We start from the raw sequence: 20,413 nt of genomic DNA, 5'->3' as shown, positions 1-20,413 counted from the left end.
CTACTGCTCGAACAGCCAGGTCTTCAGCTTCTTCCTGAAGGAGAGGTGGTCTTGGGTCAGGTGCAGGTCTGTCGGGAGGGAGTTCCAGGTCTTGGCGGCCAGGTAGGAGAAGGACCTTCCTCCTGTAGTCGCTCTTCGGATGTGGGGGACGGCGGCGAGGGCGTGGTTGGCTGATCGGAGGTGGCGTTTGTGAGCGTAGAAGTTGATCCGGCTGTTGAGGTAGCTCGGGCCTTGGTCGTGTAGGGCTTTGTGTGCGTGGGTGAGGAGGCGGAAGGTGATTCTTTTGTTGACGGGGAGCCAGTGAAGGTCTCTCAGATTTCCGGAGATGTGGCTGGTTCGTGGGATGTCGAGGATGAGTCTGGCTGAGGCGTTCTGGATCCGCTGGAGTCTCTTCTGGAGCTTGGCGGTGGTACCGGCGTAGAGGGCGTTGCCGTAGTCCAGTCGGCTGGTGACGAGGGCCTGGGTGACGGTCTTCCTGGTCTCCGTGGAGATCCACCAGAAGATCTTCCGTAGCATGCGTAGGATGTTGAAGCACACCGAGGAGACGTTGTTGACTTGCCTGGTCATGGAGAGGGAGGAGTCCAGGATGAAGCCCAGGTTGCGTGCATGGTCTGTCGGTTTGGGTGCGGTGCCCAGGGCAGGAGGCCACCAGGAGTCGTCCCAGGCGGAGGGTGAAGAGCCCAGGATGAGGACCTCCGTCTTGTCAGAGTTCAGTTTCAGGCGGCTGGTCGTCATCCACTCGGCTACCTCTTTCATCCCTTCGTGCAGGTTGGCTCTGGCGGAGGCGGGGTCGTTGGTCAGGGAGAGGATCAGCTGGGTGTCGTCGGCGTAGGAGAATATGCTGAGGTTGTGTTTGCGTGCGATGGCCCGAAGGGGGCTCATGTAGACGTTGAAGAGGGTGGGGCTCAGAGATGATCCTTGAGGGACGCCGCAGATGACTTCGGAGGCCTCTGACTTGTACGGTGGTAGGCGGACTCTCTGTGTTCTTCCGTCGAGGAAGGAGATGATCCATTCCAGCGCCTTGTCCTGGATTCTGATGTTGCTGAGGCGCTGTACTAGGGTGCGGTGGCAGACAGTGTCGAATGCCGCGGAGAGGTCTAGGAGGATGAGGGCCGCTGTTTCTCCGTTGTCCATCAGGGCTCGGATGTCATCGGTGGCGGCGATGAGGGCGGTCTCGGTGCTGTGATTGGCTCGGAAGCCGGACTGTGAGGGGTCGAGGGATCCATTCGTCTCGAGGAAGGCGGCCATCTGCTTGTTGACGGTCTTCTCGATGACTTTGGCTGGAAACGGGAGGAGCGAGATGGGGCGGTAGTTCTTGAGTTCGGTGGGGTCCGCTGTTGGTTTCTTGAGTAGAGCGCTGAGTTCGGCGTGCTTCCAGCTCTCAGGGAAGGTGGCGGTGTCGAAGGATGTGTTGATGATGTCTCGCAGGTGGGGTGCGATGACAGCGTCTGCCTTGTTGAAGACAATGTCAACATCCTGCAGAAGAAATTCTCCGCCGACCCGACAGACCTCACAAACTTCAGGCCCATCTCCCTGCTTCCCTTTGCAGGCAAAGTAATCGAAAATGCTGTTAATACCCAGCTAGCAAACTTCATCTAAAAGAACAATGTCCTGGACATCTCCCAATCCGGCGGGATGTCAAGGATCAGTCTGGATGTGGTGTTCTGGACAGTCTGGAGTTTGTGAAGGAGATTCCTATTGTTTTCGGCTTAGAGTACGTTGCTGCAGTCTAGTCTGGTATGAGCGCGTGCATAACGTTTTTCTGAATTGGGGTGGGATCCATCTGAAAGACTTTCAAAGCATGCAGAGGGTCTTGAAGCAGGCCGAGGTTACGGCTTTGATCTGGAGGTTTATTGTGAGCGATGAGTCCAGTATTATGCTGAAGTTTGTGCGTGGTCCTTTGGGGTGAGGGATTTCCTAGGGTGGGGGGCCACTAGGAGTATTCCCATGCAGAGGGGGTGGAGCCCAGGATGAAGACCTCTGTTTTCTTGGAGTCGAGTTTCATGCAGCTGTTCTTCATCCAGGTGGTGATGGCTTTCATCCCTTCTTTGAAGTTTTGATTGATGATGTTGGGTTCATTGATGACGGAGAGAATGAGGTGGGTGTTGTTGGCGTAGGTGACGATGTTAATCCTGTGGTTTCAGACAATGGTTGCAAGGGATAACATGTAGATGTTAAAGAGGGTGGGGTAGAGGGAGGAGCCCTAGGGAACTCCACAGATGGTCTCTGTTGGTTCCCAGACATAGGTCGGGAGTCTGACTTGCTGGGTTCTGCTGGTGAGGAATGAGCATATCCAGTCAAGGGCCTTGTCGCGGATGCCAGCATCTTGGATTCTGGTAGCTAGGGTGCAGTGTGAGATGGTGTTAAAAGCAGCCAAGAGGCTCAGAAGGATGAGAGCTGCTGTTTTGCCCCGGTCAAGGAGGGAACGGATGTCGTCGGAGCGGCAGGGAGGGTGGCCTTGGTGCTATGGTTTGGCAGAATCCGGATTGGGAGATGTCCAGGACATTGTTCTTTTAGATGAAGTTTGCTAGCTGGGTATTAACAGCATTTTCGATTACTTTGACTGCAAAGGGAAGCAGGGAGATGGGCCTGAAGTTTGTGAGGTCTGTCGGGTCGGCGGAGAATTTCTTCTGCAGGATGTTGACCTCGGCTTGTTTCCAGTCATTAGGTTAGGTGGTGGTCTCCAGGATGGCAGTTGATCGCCCAGCATAGTTTGTGTGCAACGGCCAAGGTGGATCTGTAAATGATATGGGTTGGGAGGGGGTCTGAGGGTGCCCCGGAGTGGATGCTGCTTATGGTCTTCAGGGTGTCTTCTGTCATGAGCAGGGTCCGTTAGCTGGTGTTACTAGCATGGAGAGCAGGAGCGCTGTGGAGGTCATGTTTTTTAGTTGTCGTTGATTGTCTTGATTTTGAGATGAAAAAAGGTGCTGAATCTGTTGTAGAGGTCTTGGGAGGGAGGAACGTCTGTTGCTTCACTGCAGGATTTGGCGAATTCCTTGATAATGGAGAAGAGTTCTTTGGAACTGTGAGCGTTGGTGAGGATTCTGTCTTGGATGGATTTAATCCTTATCCTTGTGGATTTGATGAGCTGTGTCTGTGTGGTGATGGCTGCTCTGTAGGCAGCTCGTGATTCTGGCGTTTTGTTGTTTCTCCATGTCTTTTCCAGTGCCAGCAAGAGAGTTTGGAATCTTGGAGCGCAAGGGTGTACCTTATTGCTTTCTTGAATTGTCTTCCTGTGGCTTTCTTGAGGTGGAAAAGTGAGTCGGCGCAGTTTGATATCCAGCGGTGGAGGTTGCATTCTCCTGTTTTAGCATCTGCCATAGTCCGAAGTGAGGTGCTGATAAATCCAGAGGTGAGCTGGTTTTCAGTGAGATTGTTCCAGCATCTGCAGGGGAGGGGTTATGCTTGTGTATGGTGGGTTTGTTGAAGGTGAAGTGGAAGCAGTGGTGATCTATGTAGAGGAGTTCCGTGGAGTGATGGAAGGAGACGTTGTTTCCCTCTGTGAAGATGGGGTCGAGTGTGTGTCCCGCTGTGTGTGTGCAGGCAGTGATTGGTTGTTGGAGTCCTAAGTTGTTGAGGTTCTCTAGGAAGTTGGCAGAGGTTGGATCATTGAGGTTTTAAAGGTGGAAATGTAGGTCTCCGAGTTGGATGTAATCTATGGAGGCAAGGGTGTGGGGACCGATGAGGTCGGTGATGGCATTGGCAAAAAGAGCACGGATCTGGGTGGCCTTAAGAGGAAGGTTCCACAGAGAGTAGTTTGAGGGTTGGTCTGGATCTGGAAGTGGAGGTGCTCCATGAGGGTCGTTGTGTCTTCTGGGTTGGTGGTCGTCATGCAGAGGGTATTTTTGTAGATGATGGTGATACCCTCTCCTGGATGATTGGGGTGGTCTTTGTGCCAGATTTTGTTTCTACCAAGGATGGCAATGGTGATGACGGGTGTGGAGTTGCCACTGGTCCAGGTTTCTGTGAGAGAGGCGACATCAGGCGAGAAGGTGTTAAGGAGATCCCAGATTTCTGTGGCGTCCTTGTATAGGGAGCATATGTTTGGGAGGATGCAGTTGAGTGGTTTGTGAATGGTGGAGTCCGGTGAGCTGGGGGCTGCTACTGGGGTGCAGAGGTGGCTAAAGGTGCAGCAGCAGTGTGAACAGGAGAGTGGGCCTTGGGTGTTGTTCAGCGGCTCAGCTGGGAGAGAGAAGGACATGCTGGAGGGGGAATGAGCATCGGGGGCAGCAGTGGCAGTGAAAAACGCAGGGAAGTGGAGTAAAAGAGAGAAAAGGGAGACAAGAGAAAAAAAAGTGAAGAAGAGAAACATAGAGAAGAGAAAACACTCAAGAAAAGGAAAAGGAAAGAGAAGAAGAGGGCAAAGAGGAGAGAGGGAAGGGGTAGAACAGCAGAAGAGCAAAGTGCTCCCCCACTGGACCTCCAGGTGCAGGCAGTAGCCTGTGGGTGGAGGAGGGCCTCAAACACCCTGCAAGTAGAGCACTCAGGGCTCAGGAGACTGCACTCAGTGGTGGAGCTGTGTGGGGGAGAGCAGACTCACACTGACCAGGTCAGTGGTCTTGCTCTTCTTGCCGTGCAGCAGCTGCCATTAAATACGGATCAGGGGAGAGCAGCTCAGATGGGAGGCAAGAGCAGGAAGTGCACACTAGAGGTAGTAGGGGCCGTGGGGGCAGCAGCGGCTGCGAAAAATGTGGGGAGCAAAGAAAAAGAGAGAAAAGAGAGACAAGAGACAGCAGGCAAGAGAAGGAAAAGGAAAGAGAAGAATAGCGCAGAGAGGAGAGAGGCAATGGGCAAAACAGCACAAGAGGACAGTGCTCTCCAACTGGACCAACAGGGATGAGGCACAGGCAGGAGCCTAAGGGTGGATGCAGGCCTAAAATACCCTGCAGTAGAGCGCTCAGGGGACCGCACCCAGTGGTGGAGCTGAGCGGCGGGACAGCAGCCACACTGACCAGGAATGTTGTCCTAAAGCAGGTGTTAAATGTCAAAGGGAGCCTATAAGCCAAACCAGGAATTGCCCTTTTCTTTTTTAATAACATTTTTTATATATCATTTTCACAATCACAATCGAAAGCCAAAACTTTAATTTGAAATTGTACTATTCAATTAATTAACATGCATTATGAGTTTCAAAGTTGCCTTTATTTCTTCATCATAAGCATACTTAATCTGCAAATGTAACATGTGAGGTCAATGCTAAATATAACAAAGTTGCTTATTGTTTCTACATTTTGTGAAAATATTAACTCTGTCTGCCTAGTGTCACCGGCTCTCTTCACCTTAAATCCCCATTCGTTCACATCATTATCAAAGACCCATCCCTGTTGAATTAATTAGACCCACACTTTAGTAGCCACAAAAGTTGGTAGGATGAAAATAGGAACATCCTTTGAGAAAATCTATTTCACAATAAAAGGAGTAGCCATTTGCTTTAAGTGATGACTATTTAGGAACTGTAAAATACACATTCTTCAGTACACCACTACACATGCTCACAACAATCAAATTAGAGATGTTTTTCTCCAAACGGGAGGATGCTTTTAAAACTTTCATAATGTAAGGAGAAACATGAATTTGTAAATGAAAATGGCACAGTATCCTATATAAATGCTATTTTGGTCCAATCATTTTATTAACTGAATGGGTAACTAAGAAAGTGGGTTAAACTGATCTGATATATATTGAGATATTAATCAAGAAACAGAAGAGGAGATAAATCATTTGTTGAAAAGTTGGAAAAATATAAACAGGAGCTGGAACAAAGAGCATTATTTAAAGTTACTTGGGACTCATGCATTGGGGAACATGATATTAAATCTAACTGGGCTGATGTTTATGCCGCACACTGAGCAAAAAGAATTAGAGCTCATTTATGAGTCTGGCTGTCCACAGATGGGCAGACTTGTGGGGGGGGGGCGGGGGCCGCTGTCTCCCAACTGCCCTATCACGATCAGGGCACTCGAACCACCATTGCCCCACCGCAGCCGCCAGGGAACAGCATGTTGTGGTGATCAGGAAGCATCAAAATGCTTGGTGAGACAGCCGCAGTCTCGCCAAGCATATTAGGAGTTCCTCCAGGGTTTTCATGGCCATTCCTCCTCCATGAAAACCCTGTGAAGAAGAAACAAAGGGGGCTCTACAGAACCCGCTTGTGCCTCTGTGCCCTTGGTTGCATGCAGGGGGCACAACATGTTCCCCCCTGTGTGCATGCACCCCTGTTCCTGCACGGCATGGACCTTCCAGTCCACAATGTGCAGGAATTGTTTTCTGCGTTCCCATTGTGGGGCCTATTTTTAGTGGGCCTGACCACTGATTCTGCAGTGCAGCGGCGGAAAGGACCCAGCACCGCATCACCAAACTCATAAGTAGGCCCCTAGATCAACCTCAGGAAAATAATTTTGGTTGAAATAGATGAAAGTGAATTTCCACTGAGAAAAGGGTATAAGTACACACTTAATAACATTTTAGGGGCAGGCTGCACAAAAGAACAAGCATGGGAAGGATAAAGATGTATAAGACATGGTAGCCAAACAATGAAATTGAAAATAAAGCGAAGAATTGACTAAGATGAATTGACATTTAAAATCCAAACTAGAGCAACTGCTCCAATCATAATCAGAAAAATTTAGATTTTCAGTAACATTGTTTTGAATGATATTGAACACATTTCCTTTAAACTGCAAAACTTAATAATTCTCATTTTAATTCTATAGAAATCTCCAAATAAAAAAAATCATGAATAGTTAAAATGCAAGAACAGTTATATTGCACAGAATCTACATAGTAATAAGACGCTGGAAGCTATACACAATTGAAAACTGTAAAATAAACAGCATATTCAATAGTTACCTGATAATTGAAGTAATCAATAACTACTGTATAGGGTTTACAGAAATTATTTAGACATCATTTATAAAAAACCGTTACTCTCATTTAAACCTTAAATAGAGATTAATCTGATTTTTTATTAAAATTGAATCCTTACAAATTGAAGGCCATTAGATATTGTTCTGATGCAATATGGTTAATCTCTGTGACATCTTACCTCATAACAAAGGATTAGAAGCTATAGAAGAAATTATTTTGAGACACAATGTGCCAGTGTGCCAGTGTGCCAGAGAGGAAAATGGTATTCTTCATGGAAATCATAATACAACAGTAATTAGCAACACCGTAAATTGAAAAACATTTTCTTTCAAGCATTTCATCTATCCATGGGTACTATTATGACCCAAACATATGATAGCAATCATATGCAAAAACCTTAGCACCTTTACATCATACAACATTAAATAGGGTAGGGTCCGAAATAAAATATGGTTTTGTTAATAGACGTCTTTGGCATATAGATTGGACAGTATTTTAGGATTAATTACAAGAATGGCATCAATTGACATTTAAGGAAGGTAACCTTCAATTTCTTGACACACAAATTATTAAATATTTTAATGGTTTAATACCAGGCATATATGTTAAACCAGCAGACTGAAACAATTTGTTTCACATAAAATGTGTTCTTACAATCGTAATCAAAGGCAATCTTTTGTACTATTACATATCAGTCAATCATCAAGACGGAGACATATTAATTTGACAATCTGACAATGAAAAATAAAAGAAAATATAAGATGATGGAGCTTGAGATGTTAAGGAAATTCCGTTTTTTATGGTATTCTGAAAGGACACTACTAGGAGCCAAAATAAAAATATCCGCCACACAAGAGAAGAAGCAATATGCATGGTCATCGGTTTGAAAACAATGAACTAAATGAAACTAACACAAAACATCAAAGATTGCAAATAAACGTTGCAATTAACTAGAAAATGAGAAGACCCTAAATGATTTTTTCTTTGTAGTTGTCAGGAAGATGATAGTATAAATAATACATTTAAAAATGTCATTCAATTTAAATAACGCACATAAAACAACCATTTAGACATAGCCACATAATGTGTTACATCCTAGCCAATGTATCTCGCATTGCAAAAGTCCCACATTTTGAAATAGTCCTTTGCTGTGCACTTATGTTATGAGCACAATCTTTTACAATCACAAACTTTTGAAATGTTCTTAACTCATTATTACATTATCAGAAGGCTCAAAGATTTCCAGTTTGTAGTAGAGAAATGGACAAATTCAGTGTATTAAAACTTTGCTTGGTTTGGATATTGTAAAAAGAAGCTGTGTTTGCAAGTGAGCCAAATAAAACACAATTGGATCCGGTATGACTTTGACATGGCTCAGGTGACTAACATAAAAAAAAAATAACATCGTTGAAATTGTTTTGTTTGAAATGCACACAATTGACGGCATCACCCAAAGATATGAAGCCAGTTACCCAGTAGTTGATGAGTGTATCACCGGCACAATGGGTGATTTTAAATAAAATGTTCTTGTTAAATAAGGTATCAATTTACAGTAGTAGTGCATGAATCAAAAGTTGGTTTCTCTCAGTGATGAGATGTTTCGCCCACTGGTACTCTCTAGACATGCTCCGTTAACATATCAGATCAACACAATAGGCGATTTATTGGCTTTTAAAATCAAATGAATTGGCTTGGAATCAACACTATAAAAACCTACACCTTCATGCCTAGGTCTTAACAGCATCTTTAGAATCTCAATAAAGTCATCTATTTTGCCTAATGTCGTTTTCTCTACTGTACTCACTTGTTATTGATAACATATTTAAAACCAATGCTCCTGTTCTCCTCCTTGCTCCGTAAATCATTGTGTTGATCTCCAGTTATTGACATAATTAAAGATTGAACTGTCTATTCTCACAAATGTTTAGAAAGGACTTACCGTAGCTAGGTCCCATCACACACCATCTACATCACTAAAGTCCTCCTTGCGTCTTCAAACACTACTGGTCAATTCCCAAGACTTCAGGATTAAAGTGATGGACCTCAGTAAGAAATCCAGAGGAAGTCATTCAATACAAAAAATGAATTTGATTTCAAAGTATTCTTTGATTTTCAAACTGACAAAGGGAGGTGGAAGTTAAAAAAAACTGATTATCAAATGACCACAATGCTCCAGTAAAGGCACGATGTTGATCATTACTAAGCTATTGAATCTGGCTGAAATTAAAATGATGCTGGTGCAATTCACGTTACGCTTGTTACGCACAATTCCCAAAATTACATCAGTGGCATCATTATGCCTCTGCTTGTGGAAATAGTATACTGCAAGAGCGCAACAACATGAACTGTTTATTCAGTTAGCAACTTCAGTGATGCAGGAGGTGAACTTTTTCTTGTGTTGGGGGTCTTGTGCAACTGAGAAAGCATGAGTTGTATGACATTGGTGTGGGGGAGGAGGTTGATGTTGTACACATTAATGACATTGGCCAGAGGGATCATGTCTGCAATGAATTATGTAGGGTTGAGTGACGAACTCTGAGGCACCCCACTGATGAGTTCTCGGGCTTCCGATGATCTAAATTCAAGGCTTGCAGCTTGTGTTCTATTCATTAAGAAGGAGCAGATCCGGCAGACAGTGGATCCTTAGATGCCAATATTATGCAGGCACATGATGTGGATGGGGAGAGAGACCATATCAAATGCTGCAGAGAGGTCCGGGAGAATAATGGCTGCAGATGTTGTCTTTGGTGGTGATGAGTGCTTTTTCTGTGCTTTTGGTTGAGCTTGAATAGGAATACATGGTGTGGAGAAACTGGTGGTTGCTGGTTTGATCAGTGAGGCATCAGTTGATTAGTTTTTCTAAGACATTGGCCGGGTATGGTAGGAGAAGGATGAGTCTGTAGTTGGATAGCATGGCTGGGTCCTCGGATAATTCATTGAGCATATCTTGCAAGGGATGGATTTTGCTAGAGACAGCAGAAGGAGTGGTGCAATCTTGGATGATGACAAAGATTTCTTTGCTGCTGTCTGTGCCGGAGTTGAAGCTTTATAACAGAGCTGTGAACTTGGTGTTTCGCATCTGCTAGTAGTAGCATCTTATGACAGTTTTGTAGACTTCTTTATATGTTTTGTCTTGACATCATCTCCGTTTGTGTTCCAATTGCTTGCAGTGGCATTTCGGGAGCCTGAGTTTCTTTGTGCGCCAGCTGGCCTGTGGTTGGGTGTCAGCAGATGGAGTGAACCAGCTGTTGAGGTTTGTGATGGCTTTCGACAAGTTGCTGGTTTTACTCAGGCCAGTCTGCGAAGAAGGCTGAATACCCATCCTTTTCTATGATGCTTTTCGAGCTGCAGCAGGCAGGTCCCATGGTGGTAGGTTTGTGGTGGTGGAGTATGGGTATTCTGCTGCTTACAAAAGTGTGGTCTGCCCAGGTCATAGTTTCTGGCTTGTCAACTGTGATGTTGAAGATTGAGGAGAAAATTGCATCCAATTGATTTCTTGTGGTGTGGATGGGTTTGGGGACAAGCTTGGTGATGGTGAGGTTTATGGGATGTTCTAGAAGGACTGAAGCTTAGATAAATATAACCTTAGTGGAAGTTAAGGTTTTAGAGGTGGATGAAGGTGCTGGCATTGATGATGAGGGTTGCAATGAGATACTGAAGTACAGTAAGTTAGCAATTAAGCATATTTCTGCATTCTTTTAAAATGTGCTCCTTGTAGAATTTTTGTATTAAAGGTAGAAGCCTCTTACAAGTTCTAACAATTTAAAGCTAGCCTTATTTTTTTTTGCTATGCAAGATTTATTAGTACATCTTGTGAATTGAAATCATTTTTTTATCCCTCAGCTATCTGAGAATATGTGATCTGAAATAAATCAATATCTGTATCTCATGTTTCCTCAATTGGTGGAAGCCGATCAATCAATCAATCAATCAGGAGTTTTTAGTGCATGCCTACTCACCTGTGAGGGTCTCAAGGGACCGAGGGAGGAGGGAGGAGGGGGATGCTGATCCATCTGGGAGTAGAGGTTCTGTTGAAGAGCCAGGTCTCTTCAACGGAATTGGTTGGCGACGTGGATTGTCTGAGGTGGAGGGGCATGGTGTTCCAGGCCTTGGCAGGCCGTGAGGTAGGAGAAGGAACTACCTCCAGTTTGGGTCTTTTGAATCCGTATTATGGTGCCCAGGGCAAGTTGGGTGGAGCAAAGTGGTCTGGTGGGTATGTGGAATGAGAGGCAGTGGTTCAGATATGCTGGTCCTGCATCTTGGAGAAGTTTATAGGCATGCGTGAGGAGCTTGAAAGTGATTCTGCTGTTGACTGGGATTCAGTAGAGTTGTCGGAGGTGCTGTGTTGTGTGGCTGTGGCGGGGATGTTGAGAACCAGTCCAGCTGCAGTATTTTGTATGTTCTGAAGTTTCCTGAGCTGTTTCTGGGTGACGCTGGCGTAGAGTGTGTTGCCCTAGTCGGCTCTACTGGTGTTGATTGTGTGGTTGACTTTCTTTCTGGATTCTGTGAGGATCCATCTGAAAGTCTTTCAAAGGAGGTAGAGTGTGTGAAAGGAGGATGAGGAAACGGTGTTGATCTGGCAGTTCATTGTGAGCGAGGAGTTGAGTATGATGCCGAGGTTATGTGCGTGGTCCATGGGGATGGGCCACCAAGCGTCGTCCTAGGCTGAGGGGATTGGTCCCAGGTTGAGCCCTTCGGTCTTTTCTGAGTTGAGCTTCAGATAGCTGTTTTTCATCTAGTTGGCAACAGCCTTCATCCTGCTGTGAAAGTTGATTCAGGCGGCTGTGGGTTCGTTGGTGAGGTAGAGGATCAGTTGGATGTCTGCCCCTTATTAAAAAATCATTATTCCTCATTATTAACTGAGTACAAAAAAGCCATTCTAGCTGCCAAAACCATTTATTTTTCCACTAAAATTCTGACAGCAGAAAATAAATCTAGGGAGATTTTTGGTATAGTCAATGATCTAGCCTATTCTGATAGAGCTTCACCCCAACTCCCTCCTACCCAGCCCCTGTGTGACCAATTAAACTCTTACTTTCTGGATAAGATTGCAACTATCAAGGCTAATATCCCCCCCTCTTCTATTTTTGTTGATCCTTCCCCCCCTACTGTCCAGTGCCATCTTACCTCAATTCCCCCCCTTACTGAGGAAGTATTCTTAGAGATACTTCCTAAGGTCAAATCTGGTTCTCCGGCAGACATCTGTCCGGCACGAATCCTACAACAGATTTACTCTGCTTGCCCCCAGCCCCCAATTACTTTCCTTAATAGTTCCCTTACCCAGGGAGTTGTGATCCCCGCACTTAAATCAGCCACAATAGTGCCCATTTTAAAGAAGTCCGGCGCTGACCCGTCCACCCCAGCCAACTATCGCCCCATTTCCCTACTGCCCTACTTGGGCAAGGTGCTTGAGCGCCATGTCACCTCGGTACTCAGCGCCCACTTAGAAGCAAATGGTAGCTTGGCATCTCGTCAGGCCGGCTTCCGCCCCAGGCACTCCACCGATTCCGTCATGGTGTCGGTCCTGGACAACCTCAGGGAGGGCATGGACCACAACAAACATCAGGCTCTGGTGCTCCTCGACCTCTCCGCCGCTTTTGACACGGTGGACCATACCATCTTGCTTTCAGGTGTCAGAGCGGCGGGAATCGAGGGCTCAGCCCTGGTATGGCTATCGTCCTTCCTGAGGGACCGCACCCAGGCGGTCCGGTTGGGGGATTTCACGACTACCCCACTTCAAGTCACTTGTGGTGTTCCCCAGGGCTCCTCACTTTCTCCCTTACTGTTCAATCTTTACATCTTTCCTTTAATCTTTCCACTTCCGCAGCTGGAGGTCACCGTATATAATTATGCGGACGACCTCCAGCTCATCTTCAGCCTCTCCTCTTCTCCCCTCTCTGTCTCTAATTTCCAGTCTACTATGATTTTCATCAGGGACTGGATGAACCACAACCATCTCAAGTTGAACCCGGACAAAACCGAGTTGGTTCTCACAGGTGGTTCTTCCAGTCCCTGGAACTCTCTTTTCTGGCCCTCTTCTTTTGGTCCTTCCCCCACTCCTTCCTCCACAGTTAAAACCCTGGGCGTCAAAATGTACAACCAACTCACTTTACACTCACAAATCAGTTCTGTTGTTTCTTCCTGCTTCCTCACTCTCCGTACCATTCGCACTGTTTCCCGTTTTTTTTCCCCCCCTGGCACTCAAACTGATCATGTCCGCTCTGGTGATTTCGCGGCTGGATTACGCCAATGCCCTGTACAACGGCATCCCAGCGTACAGCCTGCGGAAGCTCCAGATGGTTCAGAACCAAGCGGCACGATTGGTCTACGGTCTCCCGCGCTTTCATCATTCAACACCCCTCCTTAAGGAGCTTCATTGGCTTCCTATCAAGGAACGTTCACTTTTCAAAACCGGCTGCATGGTTTTTCAGGCTCGCCAGGGCTCTGCCCCCGCTTTCATTTCTTCCCTGATTAACGAATATGTTCCTGCCAGAGAGCTTCGTTCATCGTCCAAATCCCTTCTGCAAATCCCACGCTTCAAACGTAATAAGTGGGGAGGGGACAACTTTTAAACTCTGGCTCCTACCTTTTGAAACTCCCTCCACGACCACTTACAATTTGCTTCACATTATTCCTCCTTCCGCAAAGACCTTAAAACCTTTTTGTTTAAACATGCCTTTTCCTTGTAATTTGTCGCTGCTATTTCTCTGCGCCAGGCTTCCACGGCCCTGATTTGCTGGACCTGTCTCCATAGCGCCAAGAAACCGTAGGGTGAACGCTGCGCTTTACAAATGTTTTAAATTCAAATTCAAATTCATGTCATGGTGGTAGGAGATTATATTAAGTCTGTGGTTTCTGACGCTGGTGCAAGAGGGGCCATGTAGATGTTGGAGGGTGGGGCTCTGAGAGCAGCACTGTGGCACTCAACAGCTGATCTCTGTAGGTTCTGAAAGGAACGGAGGCAGTCTGAATCGCTGTGTTCGGCCGGGTAGGAATTGAGTGGAACCAGTCCAGGGCCTTGTCGCGGATGCCGGGGATGTGGAATCTTGTGATTAGGATGCGGTGGGAAACAGTATTGAAAGCAGCCGGAGGGCTGCAGTTTCATCTTGGTCATGGAGGGAGCAGATGTCGTTATTGGTAGTGAGGAGTGCGGTCTTGGTGCTGTGGTTCCTTCGGAAGCCGGATTGAGAGATGTCCAGGACGCGGTTCTCTTTGATGAACTCGGAGAGTTGGGCATTGACGTTTTTCTCAATGACCTTTACTGGGAAGGGGAGGAGGGAGATGGTTCTGAAGTTCTTGAGGTCAGTCGGGCAGTTGGAAGTGGGAACTCTCTTGATATACTGTGCATTTGTCTATAAGCAAATTGATATCCCTTCATTGTTGATTTGAGCTTGTCTTTTAGATATTCCAAAAGTTTACATTTATTATTTACATACCATTCACCCATTTTCACCATATTTATCTCCTTCCATGTCAATAGAACTTGCCAGGAAAATTGAGAACATATCACTTCTAACCAAGTTGCTGAGTGATACTTTGGAGCTTTAAAAAAATCTCATAACTGCTGATTTTTTTACAGTGGATAATAGTTGTGCAGTATTGTACTAAGTTTGGATTCCTGATCTTTTTCAATGAGGGTATTAAATATGGAAATTCAATAGTCATTAGATATTTTTATGTCACTCAAATTGGGAACCCTTGTATTCATTATCAAAATGGAGACATAACAGTGATGACAATGTCATTTTAAATGCTTTGCACGTATATTTAAAATGATCTGTAGTATTTATAGGGTAACCATTCCAATGGTGCTAAATCTCAGGTTGCAAAAGTGGTAGGAGTTGTCAAGTGTTTTTTTCCCATTGAGGACATTGTGCTTCACACACCCATGTGGGTGTCCTGCTTCAACATTGCGTTTAGCTCCTCGTGGGGTCAGCGGTACAATACCCCACGGGCCCCACGAGAGGGATCTTTGGCAGCGATCTTTTTAGAAAAAGCTGTGATGGTGAGTGCAGGTGTGTGGGGAAAAAAGGGGGGTGTAGTAGTGAATTAAACCAACCTGAGGAGTACCTCAATATTATGTTTAATATGGATCCCCATGGTAGGGTTAAAAGGTATATGTGTACCTCAAACTTCTTACAATGGAGAAAGGCAATCTGCCAGTGTGTATGGGTCTGGGTCGACATGTTTCACACCTCAGTCGTTCAGGAGGGATCCATGGCGTTTCATAAGGACCAAAAAAGTGGGAGTGACAATCCATACCCTTAATTAGGGTTAAGTGGGAGAGGGTTGTGCCTCGTTTGGTATTCACTGATACCGCCAAACAAATGGAAGCAAGTCCCATAGGTACCTAATGGACAATTGACCAGAGGGGGTCTTACTTTCTAACCCTCTAACTAAAAGTACTATGCACCTTGAGTCCAGGCAGAGGACAGAGACAGGGCTGCAGCAGAAATGTTGGTGGATAGTCGCGATGGATGATTAGTTGACTTACCCTTCTGTCTGCCTACCTGAAGAAAGTTAATTTATGCCTCAATTTAAAATGGCTCCCCTTTCGTTGTTATGTTTCCTGCCTGCCATGGATTTTCTCTTCTTTCTCATTGCATGAACCACGCTGTACCATCCAACGTTAATTACAAAGTATTTCTTCTTTAGTTTTGTGTGAATGTTTACCTGTGTTTGTCCTTGGAGATTGAAATAATGAGCAAGCATCTGCTGAGTGGGAACGACCTGACCGAATTGTATTATCCGCCTCCGAATATCCAGCTTAAGGTCATGCAGCACAGACTCAATTGTGTTGTGGGAAAGGATTGAAACTTTTTATTACAACATTTTTGATCCTGATAAGTTACCTCCATGGGAATCGTGAGGAGTTGTATCTGTACATAGAAGAAATGATTTAAACTTTGCAAACCTAAGTGAATTAGTTCGGAGACTTTTTCCACAACCTTTAGAGGAGATGTTACTCTATACTCCCCTTTACGATGATGTAATTTCTTCCTTCCCAAACGAGTTAGACTCCGGGGCAAATACCTCCCCCTTTTGCTTGAATAACTTTTTATTTGATTCATTCAGTTTTGCCTTTATGTTTAAAGTATTTTTATTAAGCTGCACACATAGATCTAAGACAATATCATACAACATTTACTGGTTCAGCGTCAACATTCGGCCTACCCAGTACAGATGCAGCTTTTAAATGCGCAATACAATAGTAACCATGAGGGATAGCCTTATCGAGGTACACGCTTATCGGGGATCCTGGCCGATGTCAGGGGAGTGGGTAACAGAGGCTCCCGAGGATCATCAGGAGATAAGTGAAAAGGGAACCCACAGGTTCAGTGCAAGGCAACTGCTGAGCTGGCCTAGTCCCTCTAATGCTGCAAGGTAAAGTCCCTCTGAACAAACCCCCCCCCCTCAAACTGAACACCCAAAACCCTGCCTCCCCCCCATTACCCACCCTCCACCCCAGTTCCAGGTCCAAGCAATATCCATTTTAGGCGCTACTGCCTAATTCGTCGACCCCGTGGCAGGGCAGTGTGACAATCGGAGAAGGCGCAGAAACCTGGGACAGGTCACCTCCCTGAATTCCGTAGCTAGGAGTGTCAAAAAGGGCCGCCACAGTTCTGGGTATTTGTCTCCCTCTCCTCTAGCCACCAGAGACAGCTTTTCCATCCCTAGAACATTCCAAAGACGGTGCAGCCAGCCCTGAAAGGTGGGGACGTGAGCGGTGCGCCAATAAGTGAGAACATTCTGTAACGCAGATCCCAGGGCTATGGCTATCAATCTGCCCTGATGAGAGCACAGCGGGTAAGTGATAGGATTGGGGGAGCCCAGTAACACATACGCGGGGAATCTCAGAAGTGTAGTGTCCAGATGTAGGTCCACTTCATCTAACACCTGGGTCCCGTAGGCCTATAGGTTCGGACAATCCCATAGAAGATGCACCAGCGTACCCCTCCCCCCACAGCCCCTCCAACACTGCGCCTCTCGTGTGTGATCTATCTCATGAAGCTTTTCCGGGGTGTAATACCAATAGGTGGTGATTTATGTGAGGGTGTCCATCAGCCCCATGTGGTGCGCGGAGTGGCAGACTCTATAGCAGATTCCCTCCCATTCCTTGTTACCCAACTCACGGCCTAGCTCCCTTTCCCATCTTGCTCTCCCCGGGTTGTGGATGTGTGTGTATCTCTCCAGCAGCATACGGTAAAGGTCTGAAATAAGTTTGCGGTCTGACTTCCTCGAAAGCAGCCAATATTCATATGCGCTAAGTTTGCGATTTGCCCCGTCCTTCGTGGTCGCATGGAGAGCCCAATGTCGCACCTGGAAGTACCGGAGGTGCTCTTCTTCAGGCATATTATATTCGCACCGGAAGGCGTCAAAGGGGATGACCCCCTCTGCTGCATACATATGTGCAAGCACTCTGCATCCCGCCGGGGCCCACCTCGCGAATGCCGCCGTGTCCATACCTGGACCGAAGTCCGGGTTATTAAGCAAGGGTGTTAGCGTGGAGGGGAAGGATGTCAGCTCGTGCACCACATTCACCCAATCCCACACCTCCAGAGGTGTCCTCGTTATGAACGAGGCGTAGAGGTTGGGTGGGCGGTGCCGCCGCCGCATAAAGGGAATCTCTTGCAGCTTGCGGCCCGGTACCGCCTGGTCCTGGAAGAGCCAATGTTTTTCAGACTCTCATTTTCTCCACTCAACCAGCGTTCGTAACTGTGCGGCTTGGTAGTACAACAATAGATCAGGGAGGCCCAATCCCCCACTCTCAGGAGGCAGCATCACCAGGCGAAGTTTCATCCACGGGCGACGCCCGTTCCAGATGAATTGAGCCAGTTCAGATTGGACCTGGCGGATCCATCCCTGAGGAGGCCGCATCGGGATGGCTCGGAACACATAGAGGATCTGTGGCAGGATGGTCATTTTTATCGCGGCCACCCTGCCCAACCATGACATCGGGAGGTGCCTCCATCTGCCCAGTTCGGACCGGATGGTTTGCCGTAGTCTCGTGTAGTTAAGGCAAACTGTGGCCTGTAGGGTGGACGCCAGCTGTATACCCAAATACGGGACGGCCTCTGACGCCCACGGGAAGGGAAAGAGCCCCTGTAAGTGCGCCCTCGTGGACTCCTCCAGGGACAGGTCAAGCGCCACTGATTTGCTGAGATTTACCTTAAAGCCTGCCACCTCTGCAAAGTCGTCCAGGATGGCCACACAGGCCGGGAGCGAGACTCGGGGGGAGGACAGAGATAATAAAACATCATCTGCGTGAAGGCTGATGGCATGTTCGAAGGTGCCCATTTTGATCCCCTGAACCTCGGGTGGAGTCTTATCGCCTGAGCTAAGGGTTACATGTACAAGGCGAATAACAAGGGTGACAATGGACACCCCTGTCTCGTGCCTCGTTCTATGGAAAAACGGGGTGAGGAGCACCCATCGACGCGGACCGTCGCTGAGGGTCGTGAATAGCAATTCAGAACGCAGGCGCGTAATCGGTCCCCCAGTCCTGCCTTCACTAAGACCTGCTCCAGATATGGCCAATGGAAGCGGTCAAACGCCTTTTCTGCGTCAATGGCAAGCAGCATATATTCCCCCTCTGTGCGTGTGGCCTTTTTGATGAGGTGGAGCGCCCTCTTCGTGTTGTCCACTGTCTGCCGCTCAGAGATAAACCCAGCCTGGTCTGGAACTATCAGTTTCGGCATCAATGGCACCAGCCGTGCGGCCAGGATGCTCGTGTACAACTTCAAGTCAATGTTGAGCAGCGAGATGGGTCGATAGGCTTCACACCTTGACAGATCCTTACCCGGTTTGGGAATTACAGTTATAGTGGCGTCTAGGAGATCCTCCGATATCGCTCCCGGTTCCGAAAAGGAGTTAAAGAGGATGGTCAGGAGCGGCACCACCTGAATACAAAATGTCTTATAAAAGATGGCCGTGAAGCCATCAGGCCCCGGGGCCTTACCCAGCTTAAGCCTGGAGATGGCCGAGATGACTTCCTCGGGTCTGATAGCACTCTCGAGGGCCGTCGCTTGATCCGGTGTGAGGACCGGTAGCTGGATGGGGTCCAGGAACGACACGCTCGTGTCGCGGTCGAGTGTCGCCCCCGTATACAGGGATGCATAGAAATCGCCAAAGGCTGCAGCAATCTCCAGGTCTTCAGTACCCAGGTGTCCCCCTGATGTTCTAATGCCCTTCACCAGGTGTTTTTGCCTCTTCTCTCTAAGCGCACGCCCCAATAAGCGCCCGCACCTGTCCCCCCCATGTAGTACATGTGGCGTGTTTGTAATGCCGCAAATTCTGCCCTGTCCTGGTCTAACGCGCTTAGCTGTTTCCGAGCCAGAGTCAGCTGCCGCCAGATCCTGGTTGCGCATGTCCTCTGGTGCATTCCCTCCAACTCCTTGACCTTCTGTGTCAGCTTATCCCTTTTCTCTGCTCTAGCCTTATTTTCAGCCGAGGATAGGGCTATGAATTCCCCTCTAAGTACCGCCTTCAAGGCTGCCCAGTGAGTCGTCGGAGAGGTGTCAGAAATGGTGTTGTTTAGCAGATACTCCTCGATCATGTGCACGATTTTCTCGGATGTCTCCTTGCGCTGTACAAGTGTATCCCTGAGCCGCCAGCTTCTGGAGGGCCGCTGCACCGGGGGAAAAAGAAAGGTCACCAAGATGGGGGAGTGATCAGAAAGAGTAACCACCCCGATGTCCGTAGTGGACGTTAGGGCCTGGAGTGAGGTAGAGGCCAGAAAGTAATCCAATCTGGCATATGTGCGGTGTGCGTTGGAGAAATGTGAGTAAGCTCTAGAGGTAGGGTGGAAGCTGCGCCATAGGTCTACCATACCCAAGTCCTCCAACCTCCTCCGACCCCCCTCCGACAAAGTCCCAGCCTGGGTGGTACGCTGCGCCGATCTATCTAATGTGGAGTCCATTACCAGGTTAAGGTCCCCCCCTAGAAGGATATGCCTGTCTTCGGACGCCGCCACTACGCTGAGCGCATTCTGAAGGAATTCCTCTTGACCCTCATTGAGAGCATACACTGAGCAAACTGTAAAGTCCGTCCCTCCCAGTGAGAAGTGGTACGACAATAGCCTCCCCTTTATCTCCGCCCCCTTGCGCAGCATCCTGCCCCGGAACTTCTGAGCCACTAGAATCGCCACCCCATCTTTCTTATTTGGGGCGGAGGAGAAGAACTGTTGTGGGAAAGCACGCGCTCTCATCCTGGAGAAATCCTTCTGCAGCAAATGCGTCTCCTGCAAGAGGCAAATGTCAGCCTGTGCGTGTTCTAAGAAGGACAACACTGCTCACCGTTTGACTGGATTGTTAAGCCCCCTCACATTTAGGGAGAGAATTCGTACCTCAGTGGGGGCCATAGATCTGACTCCACCCTCCCTGTCCAGTACTCCCGGTGCCTGCCCTTGGTTCTATGCTTGCACCCCCACATGGGGCCCTCCTAGCATTGGATCGTGACCGGGCCCGACCCTTTTGCCAGTGAACTGTGGTGAACCCTCTAGGACCTGGAACCCCACCCACTCCTACCCACAAAACACTAAACAACC

This window comes from Lissotriton vulgaris, chromosome 1_2, assembly GCF_964263255.1.
Source record: "Lissotriton vulgaris chromosome 1_2, aLisVul1.2, whole genome shotgun sequence".
NCBI classification, from domain to species: Eukaryota; Metazoa; Chordata; class Amphibia; order Caudata; family Salamandridae; genus Lissotriton; species Lissotriton vulgaris.
The sequence above is the reverse complement of the archived record's forward strand: the minus strand, read 5'-3'. Positions refer to the sequence as shown.